Genomic DNA, 21,841 nt, shown 5'->3' with positions numbered 1-21,841 from the left:
TATATTTAGTTTTTTAAGGAACCTCCATACTGTTCTCCATAGTGGCTGTATCAGTTTACATTCCCACCAGCAGTGCAAGAGTGTTCCCTTTTCTCCACACCCTCTCCAGCATTTACTGTTTGCAGATTTTTTGATGATGGCCATTCTGACTGGGGTGAGGTGATACCTCACTGTAGTTTTGATTTGCATTTCTCTAATATTAGTGATGTGGAGCATGCTTTCATGTGTTTCTTGGCAATCTGTATGTCTTCTCTGGAGAAATGTATATTTAGGTCTTCTGCCCATTTTTGGATTAGGTTGTTTGTTTTTTAGATATTGAGCTGCATGAGCTGCTTGTAAATTTTGGAGATTAATCCTTTGTCAGCTGCTTCATTTGCAAATATTTTCTCCCATTCTGAGGGCTGTCTTTTCATCTTGTTTATGGTTTCCTTTGCTGTGCAAAAGCTTTTAAGTTTCATTAGGTCCCATTTGTTTATTTTTGCTTTTATTTCCATTTCTCTAGGAGGTGGGTCAAAAAGGATCTTGCTGTGATTTATGTCATAGAGTGTTCTGCCTATGTTTTCCTCTAAGAGTTTTACAGTGTCTGGCCTTACTTTTAGGTCTTTAATCCATTTTGCGTTTATTTTTGTGTGGTGTTAGGGAGTGTTCTAATTTCATTCTTTTACATGTAGCTGTCCAGTTTTCCCAGCACCACTTATTGAAGAGGCTGTCTTTTCTCCATTGCATATTCTTGCTTCCTTTATCAAAAATAAGGTGACCATATGTGCGTAGGTTTACCTCTGGGCTTTCTATCCTGTTCCATTGACCTATATTTCTGTTTTTGTGTCAGTACCATACTGTCTTGATTACTGTAGCTTTGTAGTATAGTCTGAAATCCGGGAGCCTGATTCCTCCAGCTCCGTTTTTCTTTCTCAAGATTGCTTTGACTATTCGGGGTCTTTTGTGTTTCCAAACAAATTGTAAAATTTTTTGTTCTAGTTCTGTGAAAAATGCCATTGGTAGTTTGAGAGGGATTGTATTGAATCTGTAGATTGCTTTGGGTAGTATAGTCATTTTCACAGTGTTGATTCTTCCAATCCAAGAACATGGTATATCTCTCCATCTATTTGTATCATCTTTAATTTCTTTCATCAGTGTCTTATAATTTTCTGCATATAGGTCTTTTGTCTCCTTAGGTAGGTTTATTCCTAGGTATTTCATTCTTTTTGTTGCAGTGGTAAATGGGAGTGTTTCCTTAATTTCTCTTTCAGATTTTTCACCATTAGTGTATAGGAATGCAAGAGATTTCTGTCCATTAATTTTGTATCCTGAAACTTTACCAAATTCATTGATTAGCTCTAGTAGTTTTCTGGTAGCATCTTTAGGATACTCTACGTATAGTATCATGTCATCTGCAAACAGTGACAGCTTTACTTCTTTTCCAATTTGGATTCCTTTTATTTCTTTTTCCTCTCTGATTGCCGTGGCTAAAACTTCCAAAACTATGTTGAATAGTAATGGTGAGAGTGGACAACCTTGTCTTGTTCCTGATCCTAGAGGAAATGGTTTCAGTTTTTCACCATTGAGAACGATGTTGGCTGCGGGTTTGTCATATACGGCCTTTATTATGTTGAGGTAAGTTCCCTCTATGCCTACTTTCTAGAGGGTTTTTATCATAAATTGGTGTTGAATTTTGTCAAAAACTTTTTCTGCATCTATTGAGATGATCATATGGTTTTTATCCTTCAATTTGTTAATATGGTTTACCACATTGATTGATTTGCATATATTGAAGAATCCTTGCATCCCTGGGATAAACCCCACTTGATCATGGTATATGATCCTTTAAATGTGCTGTTGGATTCTGTTTGCTAGTATTTTGTTGAGGATTTTTGCATCTATGTTCATCAGTGATATTGTTGGCCTTCCTTAATCAATAGAAACTGACTAGAGGCCAGAGAAGAAATACAAACAAGGCTTTAATGGGGCCGCTGCTGCAGCAAGGGGAAGCAAAAACAAGTAACATGTTCCCTTACTCACTCCCCAAGGGAGGACAAGCTGGTTCCTCATATGGGATGAGGGTAAGGGCGGGTTCAGTGTTCCTCATATAGGATGAGGGTAAGGGCAGGTCCAGGGGTCAGGCCAGAGGAGTGGCTTAGGGGTTTGCCCACCCCTTTGGTGGTGTGTACAGGGGTATGCACAATACCCTGCTTTTGCTCCCGGTACTCTGTTTTTGCTCCCAGCTCTTCAGAAGTGGCAGTTGGGTTTTTGGTCTTTTTCTTTCTTGTTGTCAATAATTTGCCCCAACTGCACATGGATGCAGTTATTTTTAGTCTCTTATGGTTTCTTTGTATTTTGTTGCTTGAGAAGACGTTTGTCCAGGTGCAAGCATGCCGCAAAGGGTCCTAGGTCCCAGCCTGTCTCAGGGTTACCAATTCACATTCTGACAGAGTACTCCTATCACAGGTATTTTTAAAAAGCTGACCAGGGGCTCGGGTATGCACATCTTGATGGTGAGATCCTTTGATTCAAGCTCTTCGTTTTGCTGGTGAGAAAGCCAGGCCCATGACAGTAAAAGGTTTGCCCAACGTCACATGGCTATGAAGGAAGCCTCCAACATGACACGGATGCTCAAACAGCTCTGACCTTTGCTCTAGGTCTAAAGGAGGGAAATCACTGTTTATTAATTCCTCTTAGGTAAACAATCATTTAGTTCTCTCGTTGGTAACAACTTCTCTCCTTACCAAAGAAGACTTCATGGCAGAGCGAACTAGGCTCAAAGAGGGAACAGCGTTTGACTATGAACAGGTGGAAGGGAGGCTGTTCCAGGCAGCAGAAACAAAGGCATGGAGGTGGAACTTCCTGAGGTACATAACAGGTCACAGAGTAAGTGGTTCCTTGGAGTGGAGCACAGGCAGATGAAAACGATTTAAACAATTGTATCCTTGTAACTATTTTTCAAAAGTAATTACCCTCCCATTACATTAATACATATACAGACATATAAGTCCCATCATGTGTTAATTCTCTCTTATTGTACCTTCAAGAAGTCTCCACCCTAAAACACTGAGAGGGAATCAAGTTTTGCTAATCATAGAAGGTAGATCGTAGAAGGCAAAGAAGAATTTACCAATCATTGGAGTTCTTCATAAAAGGCATGAGCTGCCGGGACTTCCCTGGTGGTCCAGTGGTTAAGAATCTGCCTTCCAATGCAGGGGACGTGGGTTCGATCCCTGGTCAGGGAATTAAGATCCCACATGCTGTGGGGCACCAAAGCCCACGTGCCCCAAGTACAGAGCCCACAAACTCTGGAGCCCGTGCGCCACAACTAGAGAAGAGCCCGCACGCTGCAACAAAGAGCCTGCATGCCACAACTAAGACCTGATACAGCCTAAATAAATAAATTAAATAAATAAATAAATACAACTGCAGGATAAGTTAAAAAAAAAAAGTCATGAGCTGCCAACAAAGTAATGAGCTCTCCATTGCTTGATGCATTCAAGCAGGGGGCTGGATGACCACCTGACTGGAAGGTCAGAGAGATTTTTGCTTTGGTGGGAAGTTGGCAGGAGGACATTTAAGGAGTCTTCCAAGCAGAACAGGTGTGGTCTTTGGGTTAGAACTAAGGATCCACCTGAGTTTAACCCCAGCTCTGCTCCTTAGCAGCTGGGTGACTTGGCAAAGTAGCAAACTTCTCTGTGCCCCAGTTTCCTTCCAGATAAAGTGGGAATAAATACCAGTACCTACTTCTAAGGTTGCTGCAAGAATTAAATGAGTTCATCCATACCAAGTGTCTGAGACATAAACAATGCTGGGTAAATGTTGGTTGTCATTCTTGTTATGAAACTGTTATTATTACTGGTACTCTGAGATCTCAGCATCTTTCACTCTCCAGCATCACGAGGCCCCATAAGTAAATGCCACTGAAGTATACACCCAGCCAAGTGTATACTGGCTGATGCCACTGAAGTGGCTACACAACACAGTGTGACATCCATCCAAGCACAAACCGTGTACCAAACACCCAGTTTCCTTCTGAAGGTTCCTTTTCTTCTTCCTTTTTTTAATTAAAAAAGTTCTTACGAAACAAAAAGAACTGTGAGACTCAGGTTTAAACAACTGGATTAATTTCTAATTACGTTAATACATAGCAATGTAATTCCCATTATGTGTGAGTCTATCTTATTAGTTGGAATTCCAATGTTTTTCCACCCTCAACACTTTGAAAAGCACTTCTGGTGGGGAGAGTGGAGACTCAGAGAAGGGACCCTTCCTGTGTTCCCACCCTGGCTTCCTAGTGCTGCGTTTCTGGGGAAAGTTTCCCTTGAACTTCTATGCACCTCATTCTATCCCCCTGCAAATTTACACACAGAGCACCTTTGTGAGCCCAAGGCTGAGGCAGAGAGAGAGCACAGAGAAGGTCTGTCTAGCCAAACAAGTTGATTCATGTGCAAAAATCCCCCAACTGCATTTACAGATTAAATTGGAAAAACTTTCAGCTGCTTCTGGTTGAAAATTCCACTGAAACCCTTTACTGACTGTCTGTGCCTGTAGCACATACAACTCCCAGGGCCTGCACAATAGTCTACACGTGCAAACGCATATGATCAGAGGTACGTGAGTAGCGTGTGGCTTCAAGGTGTCTGTGTCATCCGACGGCCAATGGTTTCCTGAGTATGTGCTATGTAAACACATCCCTATCTATTATTGTGCTGTAGCCCACAAGGCTTAAAAAGGTCTGCCTGGTGGGGCACTTGAATTTTGAACTTAGCAACACTAGATGCTTGAATGCATCAAGCAATGGGGGGGACGTACTTTGTTAGCAGTTCATGCCTTTTAATGAAGAGTTCCAATGATTGGGAGGGAATAGTTATAGATCTGCACTGTCCTATGTGACAGCCACTAGCCACCTGTGGCTTTGGACACTTGAAATATGGTTAGTCCAAATTAAGATGTGCTATAGGTATTAAATGCACGCCAAATTTCAAAGATTCAGTACCAAAAAAGAGTCAAATAACTCATTAATAACTTTTTTGGTATTTTTTATTGAAGTATAGTTGAGTTACAATGTCGTGTTAGTTTCAGGTGTACAGCAAAGTGATTCAGTGATATATACATACATATATATGTGTATATATATATATATATATAAAATATATATATTCTTTTTTATATTCTTTTCCAGGATAGGCTATTTCAAGATACTGAATACAGTTCCCTGTGTCATACAGTAGGTTCTTGTTGGTTTCCTATTTTATATAGTAGTGTGTATATGTTAATCCCAAACTCCTAATTTATCCCCCCCGTAATAACTTTTTAGATTGATTATATATGTTACAATGATAAATTGTCTATATTGGATTAAATAAAATGTTACTAAAATGTCACTTGTTTCTTTTTACTTTTTTAATGTGACCACTAGAAAAATTTAAATTGCACATAGGGCTCACGTTATATCTTGACTGTACAGTGTTAACTCAGAGTATTTATTAAAATCAGAATCTCACAGAAGTGGCCCAGGAATCTGCACGGTTAATAAGCACCCAGGTGATTGAGATCACTGCCATTTGCGGACCCCTGACATAGCAGGCAGCAATGTGGACCATGAGTCATAACACCTGGATTCTACACTTGATTCAAGTTCCTCCTCATCAACAGAATGAAGGTCTTGGATTAGACCTAGAAAGTCATACGGCTTAAGGCTTCCAATCCCATTACCCACTGATTATACATCCATCGACCCATAAGATCCCCAGAGACTGACTGGAGCCAAATGGATAACAACTTCATGCCATTTTTAACCTTATGAACTATTCATTTCATTCCTCCAAGAGGACTCTGACAAAAGATGTTAAACCAGTCGTCCAAACAGCAAAAGGGTTTTCACTGGGGAAAAGAAATGACCCCTTCAAAATATTTCTAAAAGTAACCAATGAAATAAGTGAGCAAGGCCATGTGGTTTTGGAGAAGGAAAGATAGGAAGCAGAGAAGGAAGTGGATAAGATCCACCCCCATCTAAACCCTGAGTGCACTTAGGGTAAGGGTGCAGGAGAGTCTCCAGATCCCTGGCTACAGAGCACACTAGCAGGTGGGCTTTAGATTTGAGATGATAGAATTTCAAATAAATGTTGGCTGACTCGTGTGTGAGGACAAATTCCACCAGACTGCCTAAAAGGAAAAGATCCTGGTTTGAACCCTTTCCTTAATTAATGCAAGAATCCTCACTTTCCTCCATCACTTTCTTAACACAAAAAAGAAAGGCATTGGGCTTACCTGGTGGTGCAGTGGTTGAGAGTCCGCCTGCCGATGCAGGGGAAACGGGTTCATGCCCCGGTCCAGGAAGATCCCACATGCCGCGGAGCGGCTGGGCCCGTGAGCCATGGCCGCTGAGCCTGCGCGTCCGGAGACTGTGCTCCGCAACGGGAGAGGCCACAACAGTGAGAGGCCCGCGTACCGCAAAAAATAAAAATAAAAATAAAAAAAAGGCATAAAGGGCCAGCAACAAGCTGGTCAATTCAAGGATCTTCTATGGCTGGGAATATCCAGCACACATGGAAAGACTGTTTTCTCCACTAAATAATAATGATCCAAGACATAGGGCTGTGACAGTATATGCCATGCTGAATATCAAACACGTGGAGAAGAGATCAATTCCTACATCTTGCTAAGGGCTCTCACATTTTCAGCCTCAGACCTTCCTAGATTACATTTTCGTGTTAGTTTGATTCTCAAGCTTGACCTAAATGTTGGCTTCTTCCCACGCTCATTAAACCGGGGCTGGCCTGCCCCACAAGACCTTTACCACTCCAGCCAGACAATTCTTGCCATCAGACAAAAGGAGGAAGACAAACAAACTTATAAGAAGTGAAATAGACTGAACTGGGACCCAAATCATGAGCTAGCACCATGAATAAACACGCACAGAGATTCCAGGTAAACTGTGGTTCTGTTCACAGTGGAACAGGACGCTGTTTCCTGGGACAGCTCCTCCTAGCTTACCTGATTAGCAGCTCCACATTCATACGATCCCCTTCTCAAAAGTTTTCTTTGCTGCATAGGCAGGTGACGGTTTTTTGCACCAGATGAGCTTAGTTAAACAGAAGCAGGGTGATCTAGGTAATCAGCTACATACATTGCCAAAGAAGACCTCTAATAATACCACCAGCTGCTATGGCCGTCACCTCTTCCTCTGCACAGAAAACAATGAATAGTATCCTTTCTGCTGTCCTTGGATCCCAGCACAGAGAGGAACATCTGGCTATGATTAAAGTACTGGTGGTAGAGATGCCAGGTCACCAGGAACCTAGGTTAATGAGCAGCCAAAAAGCTTGCTGGAAGAAGTTGGCCCAATAACTAACTCTTGGTCACCAGCAGAAGTGATTCTGAGTAGACCTTGATGCTTGGTCTGAGCCCAACTCAGCCCAGCCCAGTCTGCCATCTACAGAGGTTGTAACTGAAAACAGAGGTTGTCTTTCTCAGAAGCTATCTAAGGCAAGGAGGCTCTGCTTCAGTTACCCTTCAGGAAGTACAAGACCAGGTGAAACAGGAATTCTTTCCACAGAAGACCACACCGATGTGGCTCCTAAGGGCCCTACCATACATATCAGCAGCACAAGCAGAAGAAATGGCACCCAAGGGAGGGGCCCTGGGAGGGGAGGTGGCCCTTGTTCCCGGGGGTAGCGTCGCTCTCCAGGAGACTTGGGTGGCACTGGAGAAGTCTCTGTAGGCAACTACCCATCTTCAGGGGAATAAAATGGCAGCTGTCACATGGCAACTAAGCCTGTGAGTAATTGGGAGAAAGGTTTCTGAGGGTCAGGCTCCCATAAAAAAAGCAAGAAAAATATGGTCTATACAAAATTAAACCTCTTTTAAACTCCACAAGTTGTGTGGTCCTAACAAATTCAAACCTCTTCTGGGATGCAAACATTGAAGACAAACTGAAAGGCTGTGGGTTCCCCCAAAGGGCAGCTCAGAGATCTCTTCTGCTCTGATCTCCTTTTAGGATTAGGCAATTTAGCTGGTTTAATCTGAAACTTAATGGAACTGAAAGATAAACCTCTCAGGTGAGTAAATGGGATGCAGAACAGAGATCATTAGCTGTCATGAGAAACCAATGCCAAAGGCGTTAGGCCCGTGGGTTCCACCTGTCCAGAGGATGGCCAACTTCACAAAGGAAACAGGAGAGTATTTGACTCTGGGGTCATAAAGATGTGGATTCAAGTCCCAGCTCTGCCACTTGTGAATATTATAAATTTTAACAAATTAGGTGACCTCTATGCACCTTGGACACCTCAACTATCAAATGGGAATTCTAATAAATATCTTGCAGGACTTTTTTGAAGGTTAAATAAAATGTATAAAGCCCTGAATAGAATGCTTGGCATATCAGAGTTGCTTTTTTTAAAAAAGTAGCAATTACTATTAACCAGCCAATTCTAAACAACATCCTTTATACATAAAGAAACAAACTTATGGTGACCGGGGGAAAGGGGGGGGAATAAATTGGGAGACTGGGATTGATGTATACACACTACTATGTATAAAATAGATAACTAATAAGGACCTACTGTATAGCACAGGTAACTCTATTCAATACTCTGTAATGACCTATATGGGAAAAGAATCTAAAAAAGAGTGGATATATGTATATGTATAACTGATTCATTTTGCTGTACACCTGAAACTAACGCAACAAATAAATAAATAAAAGCATGAAAACAAATTAGAGACTGATCCCACTGATGGAGGTTCAGGAACAGTAAGTGTGTTTATAAAGCCATGGAATTTGAGAGATAAAATCTCCAGATTACATGGTCCAACCCCCTTATTTTTTGCATATGGAACTGGGGCTGTTAAGTGTCAAACTAAAGCCACACAGTCAATGGGGGACAGACTAGAACCAAAATCCACGCTTGGCTACTGCTGTGGGTTGAACTGTATTCCCCAAACAAGACCTGTTGGAGTCCTAACCCCAGTACTTCTGAATGGCACCTTATCTGGAGATCAGGTCTTGACAGAGGAAATCAAGTTAAAATGAAGTCATTAGGGTGGACTGTAATATAATATAACTGGTGTCCCTAGAAAAAGGGGAAATTTGGACATAGAACAGGGAGAACCCATATGAAGACTGGAGTTATACTACCACAAGTCAAGAAACTACCAGAAGCTAAGATAGAGGCCTGGAAGAGAACTTCCCTAGAGCCTTCAGAGGGAGCATGGCCTTACCAATACCTTGGTCTTAGACTTCCAGCCTCCAGACCTATGAGACAATAAATATCCATTGTTTAAGCCACCCAGTTTTTTTTTCATTGCAGTATAGTTTATTTACAATGTTGTGTTCATTTCTGCTGTACAGCAAAGTGATTCAGGTATACATATATATACATTCTATTTTTTATATTATTTTCCATGGTTTATCATAGAATACTGAATATATTTCTCTGTGCTATATAGGACCTTGTTGTTTATCCATTCTATATATAATAGCTTACATCTGCTCACCCCAGCCTCCCACTCCATCCCTCCCCCACCCCCTCCCCCTTGGCAACCACAAGTCTGTTCTCTATGTCTGTGAGTCTGTTTCTATCTCTTGGGTATGTTTATTTGTGTCCTATTTTAGATTCCACATATAAGTGATGTCATATGGTATTTGTCTTTCTCTTTCTGACTTACTTCACTTAGTATGATAATCTCTAGTTGCAACCATGTTGCTGCAAAGGGAATTATTTCATTCTTTTTTATGGCTGAGTAGTATTCCATTGTATATATGTACCACATCTTCTTTATCCATTCGTCTGTCCATGGACATTTAGGTTGTTTCTATGTCTTAAGCCAATCTGTTTTTGATACTTTGCTAGGCAGCCCTAGTAAACTAAAACAGCAACTTCCCATAGACAAAGCCATCATACTAGTCATTTTCAAGTTCCGCTACGTAGGACCCCAGGGACCCTGGCAGACAGTGATACGCTGGTAAATGTTTAATAAGTGGGTCTCAGGAGGAGGTGACAGGAGACCTGATGTGCAGTATTTGCCAAGTTCCATGGTGTAACGACTCTCACCCTGGTTAATTTCAAGCTACCCATGTGAGATCAGTGAATGCAGAGGTGGGAAGAGCTGTAGCACCATCAGCTCTCATGAGCCAGGATATGCCCCATGAGAGGCACCTCAGGGGCTGCCACGGGACAAGGGAAAAACCAAAGAGGCAGACCAAAATAAGCCCTATATGTATGGGAGTAATGCTACTCAAGGGTGTGAAACCATTGCAGTAGACCATGATCCTCAGAGGAATACATCCAACTTCTATTTTCAACCTGCAGTTCCAGTTAAGTGTCTGCAACCCTCACCAACCTCTGGAGCCCCAGGTAAGTGTCTGTCCAAGGGCTTTAGCGGCCACCCCAAAGGGTGTTTCGTCAGAGGTCACCCTCCTCATTCCTGGCCTCTACTCCCTGCCCATTAGAGGTCATGCAGCTTTTCACTGACCTAGAGATGAATATCAAAAAGAATAGCTTTCTTTCACATTCACCAAAGGGCCAAGTTCTTTACCAAAAAATATGTCTTTAGGGAAATAATTCTAGAACAATCTATTCACAGATTCTGAGTCCTTAATCTAGCTGTCCAGTGTGACAGAACTGAGACACTGTGAAAAGGTTTCCTGTTACTGGGCCTGTTCTCCAGGTCGATGCTTTTTAATAATAACGTTGATGTCTCGAGCCTTCGCAGACCTGTTCAACCAACAAGACTTGGCATTTCTGGTCATTTTATTTAAGCTTCTTTGCCAAGATGATGGATGCATCTCACAGTTCAACTGTCTCTAACAGACTAAATATATAGACTCAGCACAACAAACAATAATGGTGAAAATAGCACAGTAGAAAGAGCACTGGCTTAGGAAAGAATTCCTGTGTTCTAGAACCAGCACTGTTGTTCATGAGTGTTATGAAGTCTTTTCACTTTTCAACCTCTTTATCTGCAAAAGGAGGGAATAGGGAGTACTAATCTCTGCACAGGTGTGTCGTGTGGATCGAACGAGATGCCAAACACGTTAAACACATTATCATTTGTGCTTTCCACTTACCTGCTTTGTTCTAATGATTTAGGTAAAAGGGTTTATATGATTGATTAATATGAGACAGCATTCAAAGTTTCAAAGTAACTTTCGTTGTAAAAAGCAAACTAATCAAGAAAAAAGTAATTCCAAAAGTACTATTTTTTTTGTTTAGTTTGAGAGATTACAACCAGATCATTTCTTTTTAAAGGTAAATGTTTTCTTTAGGAGTGTGGTCCGGCCACCATGCCTTCCAGCCACATCATCACTAGCTCCAGCACACCTGAGCACGTTAACGTGCGGGATGCCTCAGGTGATAGCTCACCACAGTAAACGACAGCTTGAGGCCCAGGAATAAGCACCGAAATGGACAACAGAAAGTATAGAGAAAACTCCAGAAGAACGAGGAACCCATCTCTCTCTTCTCATTTGGTATATTTCCCTGTGTACGTGCACGTGTGTGTGTGCGTGTGTTCTCCCAGATTGTCTCAAGCAAACTGAATCACCAGCAACTCAGAGTCCAGCGGGCTGACCTCTTGCTGCAGAGCAAAAACTCCAACGCATAGGATTTTTTGGTTTTCCTACAAGGAAAGAATGAAGAAGATGGAGGGGATATATCATTAGAATGCTGTTGTTTAAAGGAGAAAAAGGAATCAAATGAAAGAGTCCCAGGTTCCCTGTCTGGGGGAATAGAGGAATAACAAGGGGAATGTAATAGTAAAAATTAATAACAATAATAATAAAATTACTGTTGGCTCCAAGAGACTCTCATATTCCACTCCAATTCTGAAATTGGAAATAAAAACTGGAGTGCCACTGAGGCAGGGACTGTAGGTTTGTGAGTTACACGCTTCAAGCTGCATGTGACTTCACCAAGAGAGTAAAGGCAAAGGCCCTAGAAGACACAGTGAGGGCCCCCAGGGTGGGAGGGAGACGGGGAAGGCTCAGGAAAACTCAGCAAAGGGAGTCACAACTATGGGTGCCAAGAAGAGGATGGAAAGAACAAATTCCCATCAATGGCAAGGTAAGAGGGCGCTTTCTACAAGAACAGGTGGTCACTGTGCCAGATGTTGGAAAGAAATTAGGGAACAGAGACAGAGGACTAATGAGATACAGCCAATAGTTTTGTCGATAAGGTAGCCATTAGGATTCCTTGGTGGCATATTTGTAATAGAGTGGTGGGGACAGGAGCAACTAGTAGGTGGGACAGTCACTGATAATTATGGTAGGGAAATCATCAATCCAAACAAACGTGAGATATGGGGGTGTGAACTGTGTGGACAAAGGCTGGTTAATTGCAATGGGATGGAAGAGATTTGAAGGGACCGAACCTGGAACTTCAAGGAGTCACTGGGGTGGGGATAGGGTAGAACGGACTTGGGGGCAGGCTGACCCAGCCTCCGAATCCAGTTCCGCAAGCAGGGCGCAGGGTCCAAAGGGGTTGGCAACAGCCAACCACGAGTCATCCCGGGGAGCAGACAGCGTGGGGGCAGGTGAAGGAAGGGCGCAATCTGTCCACGTGGTGAACTGTAAATTTTCCCAACAAATAAACTAAACCAGGAGCAGGAAGGAAGCAGGAGGAGGAGCTACTCAAGGAGGTGGGGAGAAAGACAGCCAAACAGCATCGGGAATCGTGACAGAGAGATGGCATCCCACCAGTGGGCCATGACTCAGGGGCAAGACACCAGTCCCTGGGGAGGATGGGCGAGGGCAAACAGAAGGGGCCCGTCCAAACAGGAGTGGGGGGATTGAGTACCGGGCAGATTCCTAAGGGAGGGATCGGGGCCCCGTCGCTGCGTGGAAGCCAGTGGCAGACCTGGATGTAAAGCAGACCTGGAAGGGCAGACAGAGGGACCGGTTGCAGCCCGGAGTGCTGAGCCAAAACCCCCTCAGCTCCTTCCCCTAGTGGGGCAGAAAGGGCCCAGACCTGAGGCTCAGGAGAGCCCTGTTTCATCCAAAAGATCTTAGCAGAAGAGGGCCACCAAGGATGAGAATCAGGCAGGGGCCAGAGAAGGGATGCTTTAAGATATAGTGGACCTCATCTTAGAAACAGAAACAGAAAAGCAAGAAGGTAAGGGAGAGTCTAGAGATAGTCATGAAGAGTATTTTATGGGGAGAAGATCAAGGAAGATATGAGAAGGAATCAAATTCCCAAAGAATGCGTGCCCTTGCTCCCCCCAGGCCTAATCAGTCACGGACCCAGAGATACCATAGAACCATCGTTCATCAAACACGGTGCACCCTGGAATCACACCAAACTGGAGTCTGATCTGCTGTGTGAGGCCCAAGGAATCATCTCTAGATTGTAAAGACCAATAAATACCCACACGAGTGGCCATAAGAGGTTATGAGGGCTCCTTCTGCAGTAATTAGTTTTTCTCAGTGCCCCCTCACCTATTCTGAGATCCTTTTATGGTTCTAACTGAGGGCCAAGAAGTGAGTTTGAGAACGTCACACAGGACAAGGTAACCCCATTCCTTCTCCTCCGAGCTTGCCAGCTCCTCCCAGCGGCTGGTTTCAGTTTCGCGACTCTTCTTGTTCAGGATAATAGCTAAGGTGCCTTTCAGTGAGATGACTGAAAAGGGAGATCTCTTCCTAGACAAACAAAGGCTTCCAAACCATCAATTCCTATTTTAAACTTTTTAAATGAACCCAAACTCTTGAGTACTAACAACTCTTTAAAACTTTCTGACTTTAGGTTGTCCCCTTAAAAACAGTATGCTTGATAAGTGAAGTAAGTCAGACAAAGACAAATATCATGATATCACTTATATGTGGAATCTGAAGAAAGATACAAATGAGCTTATTTACAAAACAGAAATAGACTCACAGACACACGAAATAAACTTATGGTTACCAAAGGGGAAAGGGGGGGAGGGATAAATTGGGAATTTGGGATTAACAGATTCACGTTACTATAAAATAGATGAACAACAAGGACCTACTATATAGCACAGGGAACTATATTCAGTATCTTGTAATAACCTATAATGAAAAAGAATCTGAAAAGTTATATATATATATATACATATATATGTATATAACCTGAATCATTATAAGCCAACTATACTTCAAATTTTTTAAATTGTATGTTTGGTTTTCCTTTAAGGGGAGAATATTTTGGATTTGCTTTTGTCAGCTTCCAAGGAAGGATCTGCACCTCTACATTAATATCTTAACCAAAAGAATAAAACATTGTGACACCTCAGATGCTGAGTGCAGGAAGCTGGGGATTGCTGAGGAATAATCCAGACAGAGCTTTCAGAGGACGAGGAACTAGCACCTGGCAGTCTCCCGTTTCTTTCAACAGATTAAATCAAACCTCTCCAGGTAATCAGACTGACCTTAATCAAAGTTCTCAGTAAAGAAATGAGGAGGACACCTTGACCCAAAAAATCTCTGGCCCATGTGTCAGGAATGTGGCAGGGATAAGTGAGGACAAGATTGGTTCCCAACTGTGGTTTATTTTCAAATCCAGTAAAACACAGAACATGGGTCATTTGCAAATTCCAGTAAAAACAATTCAAACATGAAGTTCCTGGGACTTCGGTACACGTATTTTTGTTTGCATCCTCTCTTTTTTCCCCTCAACGTCATGTATGAGATGCCTGAATGTAGACTCTTTTTTATTTTTACTCAGTAAATGTATTTATTTACATGGGCTTGAACAAGACACACAGGCATCCGAAACATAGGAGATAATGAGATACTCATATTTCTTAAATCAATACAGACGATGTTTTCAAAACATGATTTAGCTACTGGGAATATCTGAGTTCTTGATAAATCTCATTGATAGGCAATTTCAAAACACTTACAGAAAGAAAATCATCTGTTTCCATGGTTTATAACCCACACACTGATATAGACTGGAAATTGCTCTCTCCATTCCTCCCCTTGCCTCGATCCCCTTGCACAATCTCACCTGCCCAAAAGTCCGGAGGGCAGATGACAGTTAGCAGGGAAAGGACACGGCAAGCCGCAGCTGCTCTGGCTTCACCGGCATGGGTTTACTCCACCACATAGTACATAGTCTGATCTCCCTCTTCCCCCTGTCTGTTTCCGCAGTCCCTTCTGCTGGTTGCCTCCACAGGAATCTCCACTGCAGTGGTCCTGGCAGCATCATGGGCCTTATAATGGGGTAGCCCTGGGCTCGAATCCTAACTCCAACATGGAAAAACTGTGCGATAGGGAGGGTGGTAGGGAGACGCAAGAGGGAGGGGATATGGGGATATAGGTATACGTATAGCTCACTTTGTTATAGAGCAGAAACTAACACAGCATTGTAAAGCAATTATACTCCAATGAAGAGGTTAAAAATAAATAAATCAATAAAATACATGTAACATAAAAAAAATGTAATGACAATTCTCAGCTCACAGGCAGCACAAAAAGAGGTCACATGCTGGATCTGGTCCAAGAGTTGCAGCTTGCTAACCCCTATGTTACTGTAAACCTGTTACAGTTCTAAGGATCCATAAATACTAAATCATTCTAGCGATCCTAAAAGAAAAAAAAAGAAAAACTTTGACCCTGAGCCAGCTATCCAAACTCTGAGCCTCAAGTTTCTTGTCTATAAAATGGGCTTATGATACCCACCACTTAGGGTTCCCATGAAGATAAAATAAGATCATATATGGGAATCCCCTGACATAAGGGGATGCTCTGTGAACCTATGTTCCCTTCCTTCTTTCCTCCTCAGTTTACTTATAAGCTTACACTAAATGAACACGCAAGGAATAATTTGAAAAGACCTTGAGGTACTTCTTGCCCTCCAAGAAAAACACAATGAGTTAGAATATCTTACAGAATGTTCAAAGAAGAATAAGAAAAGTGCTCAAGAGGATGAAGAGGTTTCCATGAGGAAATGAAGGGAAACATAACTTCCTACCTGGAAAAGCACAAGGAGAGACATGTTTAGATGCTACCAAATCTACAAAGCCTGGGCATGGAGTGAACACAAGGACATGTGCATCAAGTTTGGATATATTGGAATGTTACCTGCCCTCCTGGATCTCCCCACAACTGTTTCTTCTTCTGCAAAATGAAGATAACAGTACATAACTCAAAAGACTGTAGAGAGGATTAACTTCAGATAATGTGTGTAAAAAACTTAACACAATGCCCGAGTATTAGTTTTCTATGTCTGTTGGAATAAATTACCACAAACTTAGTGGCTTAAACAACACAGATGTATTATCTTATGATTCTGAAGATCAAAGTCCAAAGTCACAGACACAGAGAACAGATTTCTGGTTGCCAAGGGGGAGGGGGGTGGGAGAGGGACAGACTGGGAGCTTAGGGTTAGTAGATGCAAACCGTTACACATAGGATGGATAAACAACAAGGTCCTGTTGTAGAGCACAGGGAACTGTATTCAATATCCTGGGATAAACCATCATGGAAATGAATATTAAAAAGAATGTATGTATGTGTATAACTGAGTCACTTTGCTGTACAGCAGAAATTAACACAACACTGTAAATCAACTATACTTCAATAACTAAATAAATAGAGATAAAAAATGTCCAAAGTGGGTCTCACTAGGCTAAAATCAAGGTGTCATCAGGGCTGCCTTCCTTCTAGAGGTTCTGGGTAAGAACCTACTTCCTTGCTTTTCACAGGTTCTGAAGGCAGCCTGCATTCCTTGGCAGGTGGCCCCTTCCTCCGTCTTCAAAGCCAGCAGTGTAGCAACTTCAGATCTCCCTCTGACTCTGCTCTTCCCACTTTTTCCATAAGCACATTTGTGATTACCTTGCACCCACTTGGCTAATCCAGGAAAATCTCCCTACCTCAAAATCTTTAAATCAATCACATCCACAAAGTCCACTGTGCCATGCAAAGGGACATGTTCACAAGTTCTGTGGATTAGGATGTGGACATCTCTGGGGCCCATTATTCTGCCAACCACAGTATGGTCTGTAGTATGTTCTCAACACATGGGAGCTGCCATGGCAAGAAGGAGGGAGAGGCAGCAGAAGCAGGGGGAGGGGCCTAAGGAAATTGATTGCCTAAATATTGAAAACTCGTTCCTAAGCGAGTTCAAATAAAGCCACAGATGACTCATCCGAAAGGTCTGTGAAGGAAAGCTAGGGATATTTGTGGTATGTCATCAACTTTCAAAGGCTAGCAGCATTAGAGGTAAGAGCCAACTCTTCTTTAGTAAATATAATATGTAGGTACCATTTAAAATCATCACCATGTGCGGTGCTGGATGCTACCCAGACTTATTTTGGTGGTCATCTCACAATATATGCATGTATCGAATCATTATGCTATGCTGAAGCTAATATAACTTTATATGTCAATTACATCTCAATATAAATAAATAAATATCATGAGAATCTTAAGGGTATTTTTCAACTCAGATCAGCATTTAAGCTAGAAACCCAAGAGGCACAAATTGAGAAATCTGGCTTAATGGGCATCATCCATCATCACGCTGGGAAACATCCTTCATTTGCCTATGAATTAATAAATGCTCAAGGCATAATTTCATGCCAGAATGGCAGGAACATAGTTTTTCCTGGGCTGAAGCAGGCTGAGGTGGGTCTGGCACTCTGATCTGAGACACAGCTAGAGAATCTGGTACATAGAATGAGCAGCATGTGTCTTAAATCAGCATTCACAGTCCCAATCCAGCTCTTGACCGGTCCTCTGTCAGGATTAAGAGCCCCGAAGAGTGGCAGAAGGGCAAGTTGACCCGTTGCCTAAATGAGAATAGATCAAATGCTTTGAACTCCCCAAACACAGGTGTAAAGTTAACTTTTAAAGTTATATTTGATGATATAAATTTAAGAATCTGACCACTTGCTCTGTTGCTCCCATGGGCGTGCACTGGAGTACACAGTGCAGACACAGCAGGCACTTTGAATTCACTCAAGTGCCCATGATCAACTCCGATGCAATGCCCAGGACTATGCTCTGAAGACGCAGGAAGACGAGATCTTAAATTAGAAGATTTTTGAAGGCAAATGATGGTGGCCACCAGCCTCTGCTCAAAGCTGCTTCATAGGGCCCCTTGAGAATCTCTCACTTGATGAGTCCTGATGTGCTCCCAAGATAAACAGGGACTTATGTCCCCCTAGGAAACAAAATGGATTGACATGTTGGATGGAAGTAATTAACAACTCTCTCTCTCAGTGCTGAAGAAGGCCTGCTATTATCCCGGCTGTCTTTCTGGCATTCATCCATGAGGAAAGATGAGGATGGTTACAAATAAAAATGGCTCATATTTATTGAGCACCTATTTTCTGCCCTGCATTGATCTTAACTTTATTAATTCATTTAATTCTCAACAATCAGGTGAGTTATTATTATTTTGCCTCCTAGATAACTGAGGAACACAGAAGTTAGATTCCTTGTTCAAAATCTTAGAGCAAAACAAAGAAAGATTCAAACCCGAGCCCTCTGGGTCCTAAGCCTGAACTCCAAACCATTCAGCCCTATTTTTCTCAAGAATTAACAGATTCATTCATAATTGTCCTATTTACATTTTTCAACAGAATCATTTTTGTCCTAATATACTTTGACCCTATTAAAGGTAACAGTGCCAGGCATTGGGATTTTCTTTCAGAGCAAGGACACAGGCCCATTCAATGCTTTAGTATAATGCTACCTAAAATCAAAGAAATATGATCTTATTTATTTTAACAAAGACAACACTTCATAGTAGAAATAAAAATGGTCTTCTTGCTCATTTACTGAATCACTGCCTTGCCCATCTACTGGCATCACCAACACCGGGCCTTCAGCCATAATGTGGTTACCTAAGAGCACACAGATGGTGTCTTTATCTTCTAGATGGTTTTCCGAAATGCCCCCAGTGTCTGACACCTCGCTCAGGCTACACTTCTTCTCCAAAATATGCATGTTGTAAATTTCTCAAATATCTCATGGATTGCATGTGTGGGGAAAAACGGGAGCTTTGATCATAAGAACACACCCCAACAAAAAATTTTTATTCTAAAGCCAGAACATTGTTAAGAACAAACCTGTATGAAGGGTTTCCTCTCACAAACAGAAGTTGATGGAAAAAAGCAGTTCCAGTAACTGGGCTGTAAGCCTGGACCCCTCAGCTAGGTTGGACTGACACCCATTTACATGAAGGATTATATAATCTTTGGAGACTGTCCTGGACAGTCTTGCCATGGATTTGGCTGTCAGCCTCTTAACCCTTTCTCCGTGCTTGGGAACTTCTACCCACACATACTGTTTGCCTTCATAGCCTATCAATATCACCACCGAAGCTGAAAACGCCTCCACCCTGCCTGCTCCTACATCTGGTGAGGAAGACTGGTCACATGACTTCTCGTGGCCAATCAGATGCTCTGGCTGGGTTTTTGCCCCCGGACTGAGTGACCCAGGTTTATTTTCTTTCACCACACTTATCACTATGTTTATGAGTTCATTTATTTTATTTCCCCAACTGAATGTAAGGCTCCATGAGGCTTATATTTACGCTATACTCCTAGTACCTAAAATAATACCTGGCTCACAATAGGAACAATATATTTCTTGAACGAGTGAATAAATGGATGGATAGATGGAATAAATGCATGCATGTGCAAAGGAAGGTGAATTTACCACTCCCTTTCCCACAAGATCATGCATCATAAAGAAGCTCATGGATGCATTCCTTCACGCAGACATTACCATTAAGGGAAAGAAGACACAAGGGGCAAAACAAGATCATGCTACTGTTTTTGTGGAAGGAGGCATTCACCCCTTCCACTATGCAACCTGTTCTCGTAAGCAGAACTGTACACATTCTTTCCCCTGGCAGTGCATAACCAAAAGGACATTTTTAAAAGGGTAAATATCACCATTTTGAGAACCGTAACTTCCAAAACTCCCAAGAAGAAGAAAATATTAAAAAATGATCCAAACATGCCAGATAGGAGGCCACCATTGGTCACCTTAGAGAACAAGGAGAAGTGTTTAGGAACAGAGTTAGGCAAAAAAAATGCCTCAATACTTTTAAAGGGAAGAGGATTTATAGAATATATAAATCAATACTTAACATCGATCCCTTTAGAAATCCACAGCAGATTAACAGCTATCATAAAATCTGCATATTTTAACGCACATACGCCCTATCCCACCTTATATCTCACTCTCCATGCAGGATATCCACGGCCACCTCCACAATTACCTTATGACATGTTTTCTAGAACAATCACCACCATAGATGTCCTCCACTTGACAAACCCTAACTTGTGTATGTGTATTATAAATTGCAATATCCAGAGCTAAACATACTATCCCAGAAATTATGAGAATACAGAATCATCAATCACCCTTTTCGTATCAATATACGTCTATCAAAGTAGCTCGTGATTTCATTTTTCTTTTAGCAGCCTCTTCATACTGCACACTGGAACTGCTCCTAAGCCAATCACTCCACACTCTTCAAATTTCACAAAAAGATGGAGATTTGGACTAAGTGACAAACTTAGTACATTCACCTAGTTCTCCCCCTGCTCCACATCCTTATAAAAGATAGAAGAGATGGGGCTTCCCTGGTGGCGCAGTGATTGAGAGTCCGCCTGCCGATGCAGGGGACGCGGGGTCGTGTCCCGGTCCGGGAAAATCCCACATGCCACGGAGCGGCTGGGCCCGTGAGCCATGGCCGCTGAGCCTGCGCGTCCAGAGCCTGTGCTCCGCAACGGGAGAGGCCACAACAGTGAGAGGCCCGTGTACCGCAAAAAAAAAAAAAAAAGAAGAGATGGTTTTTTAAATAGTGAAGCCATAAGAGTGGTGAAAAACAAGAAACAGTACCTAACATTAACTAGAAATTTTGAGACAAAAAGCAGAAAGACAAAAATCAAACAGGATCAACTTGTTGGAGAAAAATACAACCAACACTTGTGCAGAAGTCTGCTACAGAGAGCGGTCGTTACACTGTCCTCCAAGCTCCAAGGCAATGGATCCAAGAAGCAAGAGGGGCAAACCTGGCAAAAACAATACTGGATCACTGCATTTGCAGCAGCTACATCTTTTGGCTTCTCCCTCCTCCCCCCTTGAACTGAGTGGTGACCAACAACAGCATATAGCACTGGTTAAAGTGATAGACTGGGGCGCTCAGGCCAGAGAGGCATCATTCACCTGAAGCTATGGCAGAAAGTGGCTTGACACTCACCAAACCCACCTGCCTCTTCCTGGGCACAGGAAAGCTATATTTGCCAGCTTCCTTTGTACTTAGGTTGAGATCATGTAACTAGTATCTAGCCAATAGATACTAATGAAATGTACCCCTTCCAGGCCTGCTTATGAAAGTCCTGTACAATCATCCTCATTCTTTCTTCTCTGAAAGTAAAGGATCGAATGAAGATCTGTGAGGGGCCCCTGGAAGATGACCATGCTCCAAGATGGAAAGAGCTGGGATTTCGAAATCAGTAGAGAGAAAAACAAATCTTTATTGAGTTACTAGGGTTTGGGGGTTATTTTTTTTTTTTCTTTTTTTTTTTTTTTCCTATACGTGGGCCTCTCACTGTTGTGGCCTCTCCCGTTGCGGAGCGCAGGCTCCGGACGTGCAGGCTCAGCGGCCATGGCTCACGGGCCCAGCCGCTCCGCGGCATGTGGGATCTTCCCGGACCGGGGCACGACCCCGCGTCCCCTGCATCGGCAGGCGGACTCTCAACCACTGCGCCACCAGGGAAGCCCTGGGGATTATTTCTTATAGCTGACATGAGTCCTCTAACTAATCCCATGGCCAAGGAAACCCTGAGAGGATATGGAGGGGCCACAACAAAAAACATTGCACCAGCATCTCCATCAGGGTGCTTCCAGGAAATGGATGGCACACTCAAAAAGTTG

The 21,841-nt window shown here is 42.5% G+C and overlaps 1 protein-coding gene across 13 annotated transcripts in view; it reads right to left on the bottom strand.

The window, feature by feature from the left end:
- The window catches only part of SETD4 (SET domain containing 4), a 409,208-nt gene that overhangs the window by 239,018 nt on the left and 148,349 nt on the right, over positions 1-21,841 (bottom strand). Inside the window, exons 15-16 of one of the 13 annotated variants that reach the window (XM_029213929.1) lie at positions 16,025-16,060; positions 14,427-15,203 (exon numbers count right to left, since the gene is read on the bottom strand). The exons of the other annotated variants lie outside the window; for them this stretch is intronic. The gene's annotated coding sequence lies outside the window, so the exon portion shown is untranslated. Of the gene's footprint in view, positions 1-14,426; positions 15,204-16,024; positions 16,061-21,841 lie in introns of those variants that run through there. 13 annotated transcript variants of the gene reach the window in all.

Source organism: Monodon monoceros, unplaced genomic scaffold, assembly GCF_005190385.1.
Source record: "Monodon monoceros isolate NGI ecotype Baffin Bay Population unplaced genomic scaffold, NGI_Narwhal_1 Super_Scaffold_11, whole genome shotgun sequence".
Lineage (NCBI taxonomy): Eukaryota > Metazoa > Chordata > Mammalia > Artiodactyla > Monodontidae > Monodon > Monodon monoceros.
Note: the sequence above shows the minus strand (reverse complement) of the source record. Positions and strands in the feature narration are given on the sequence as shown.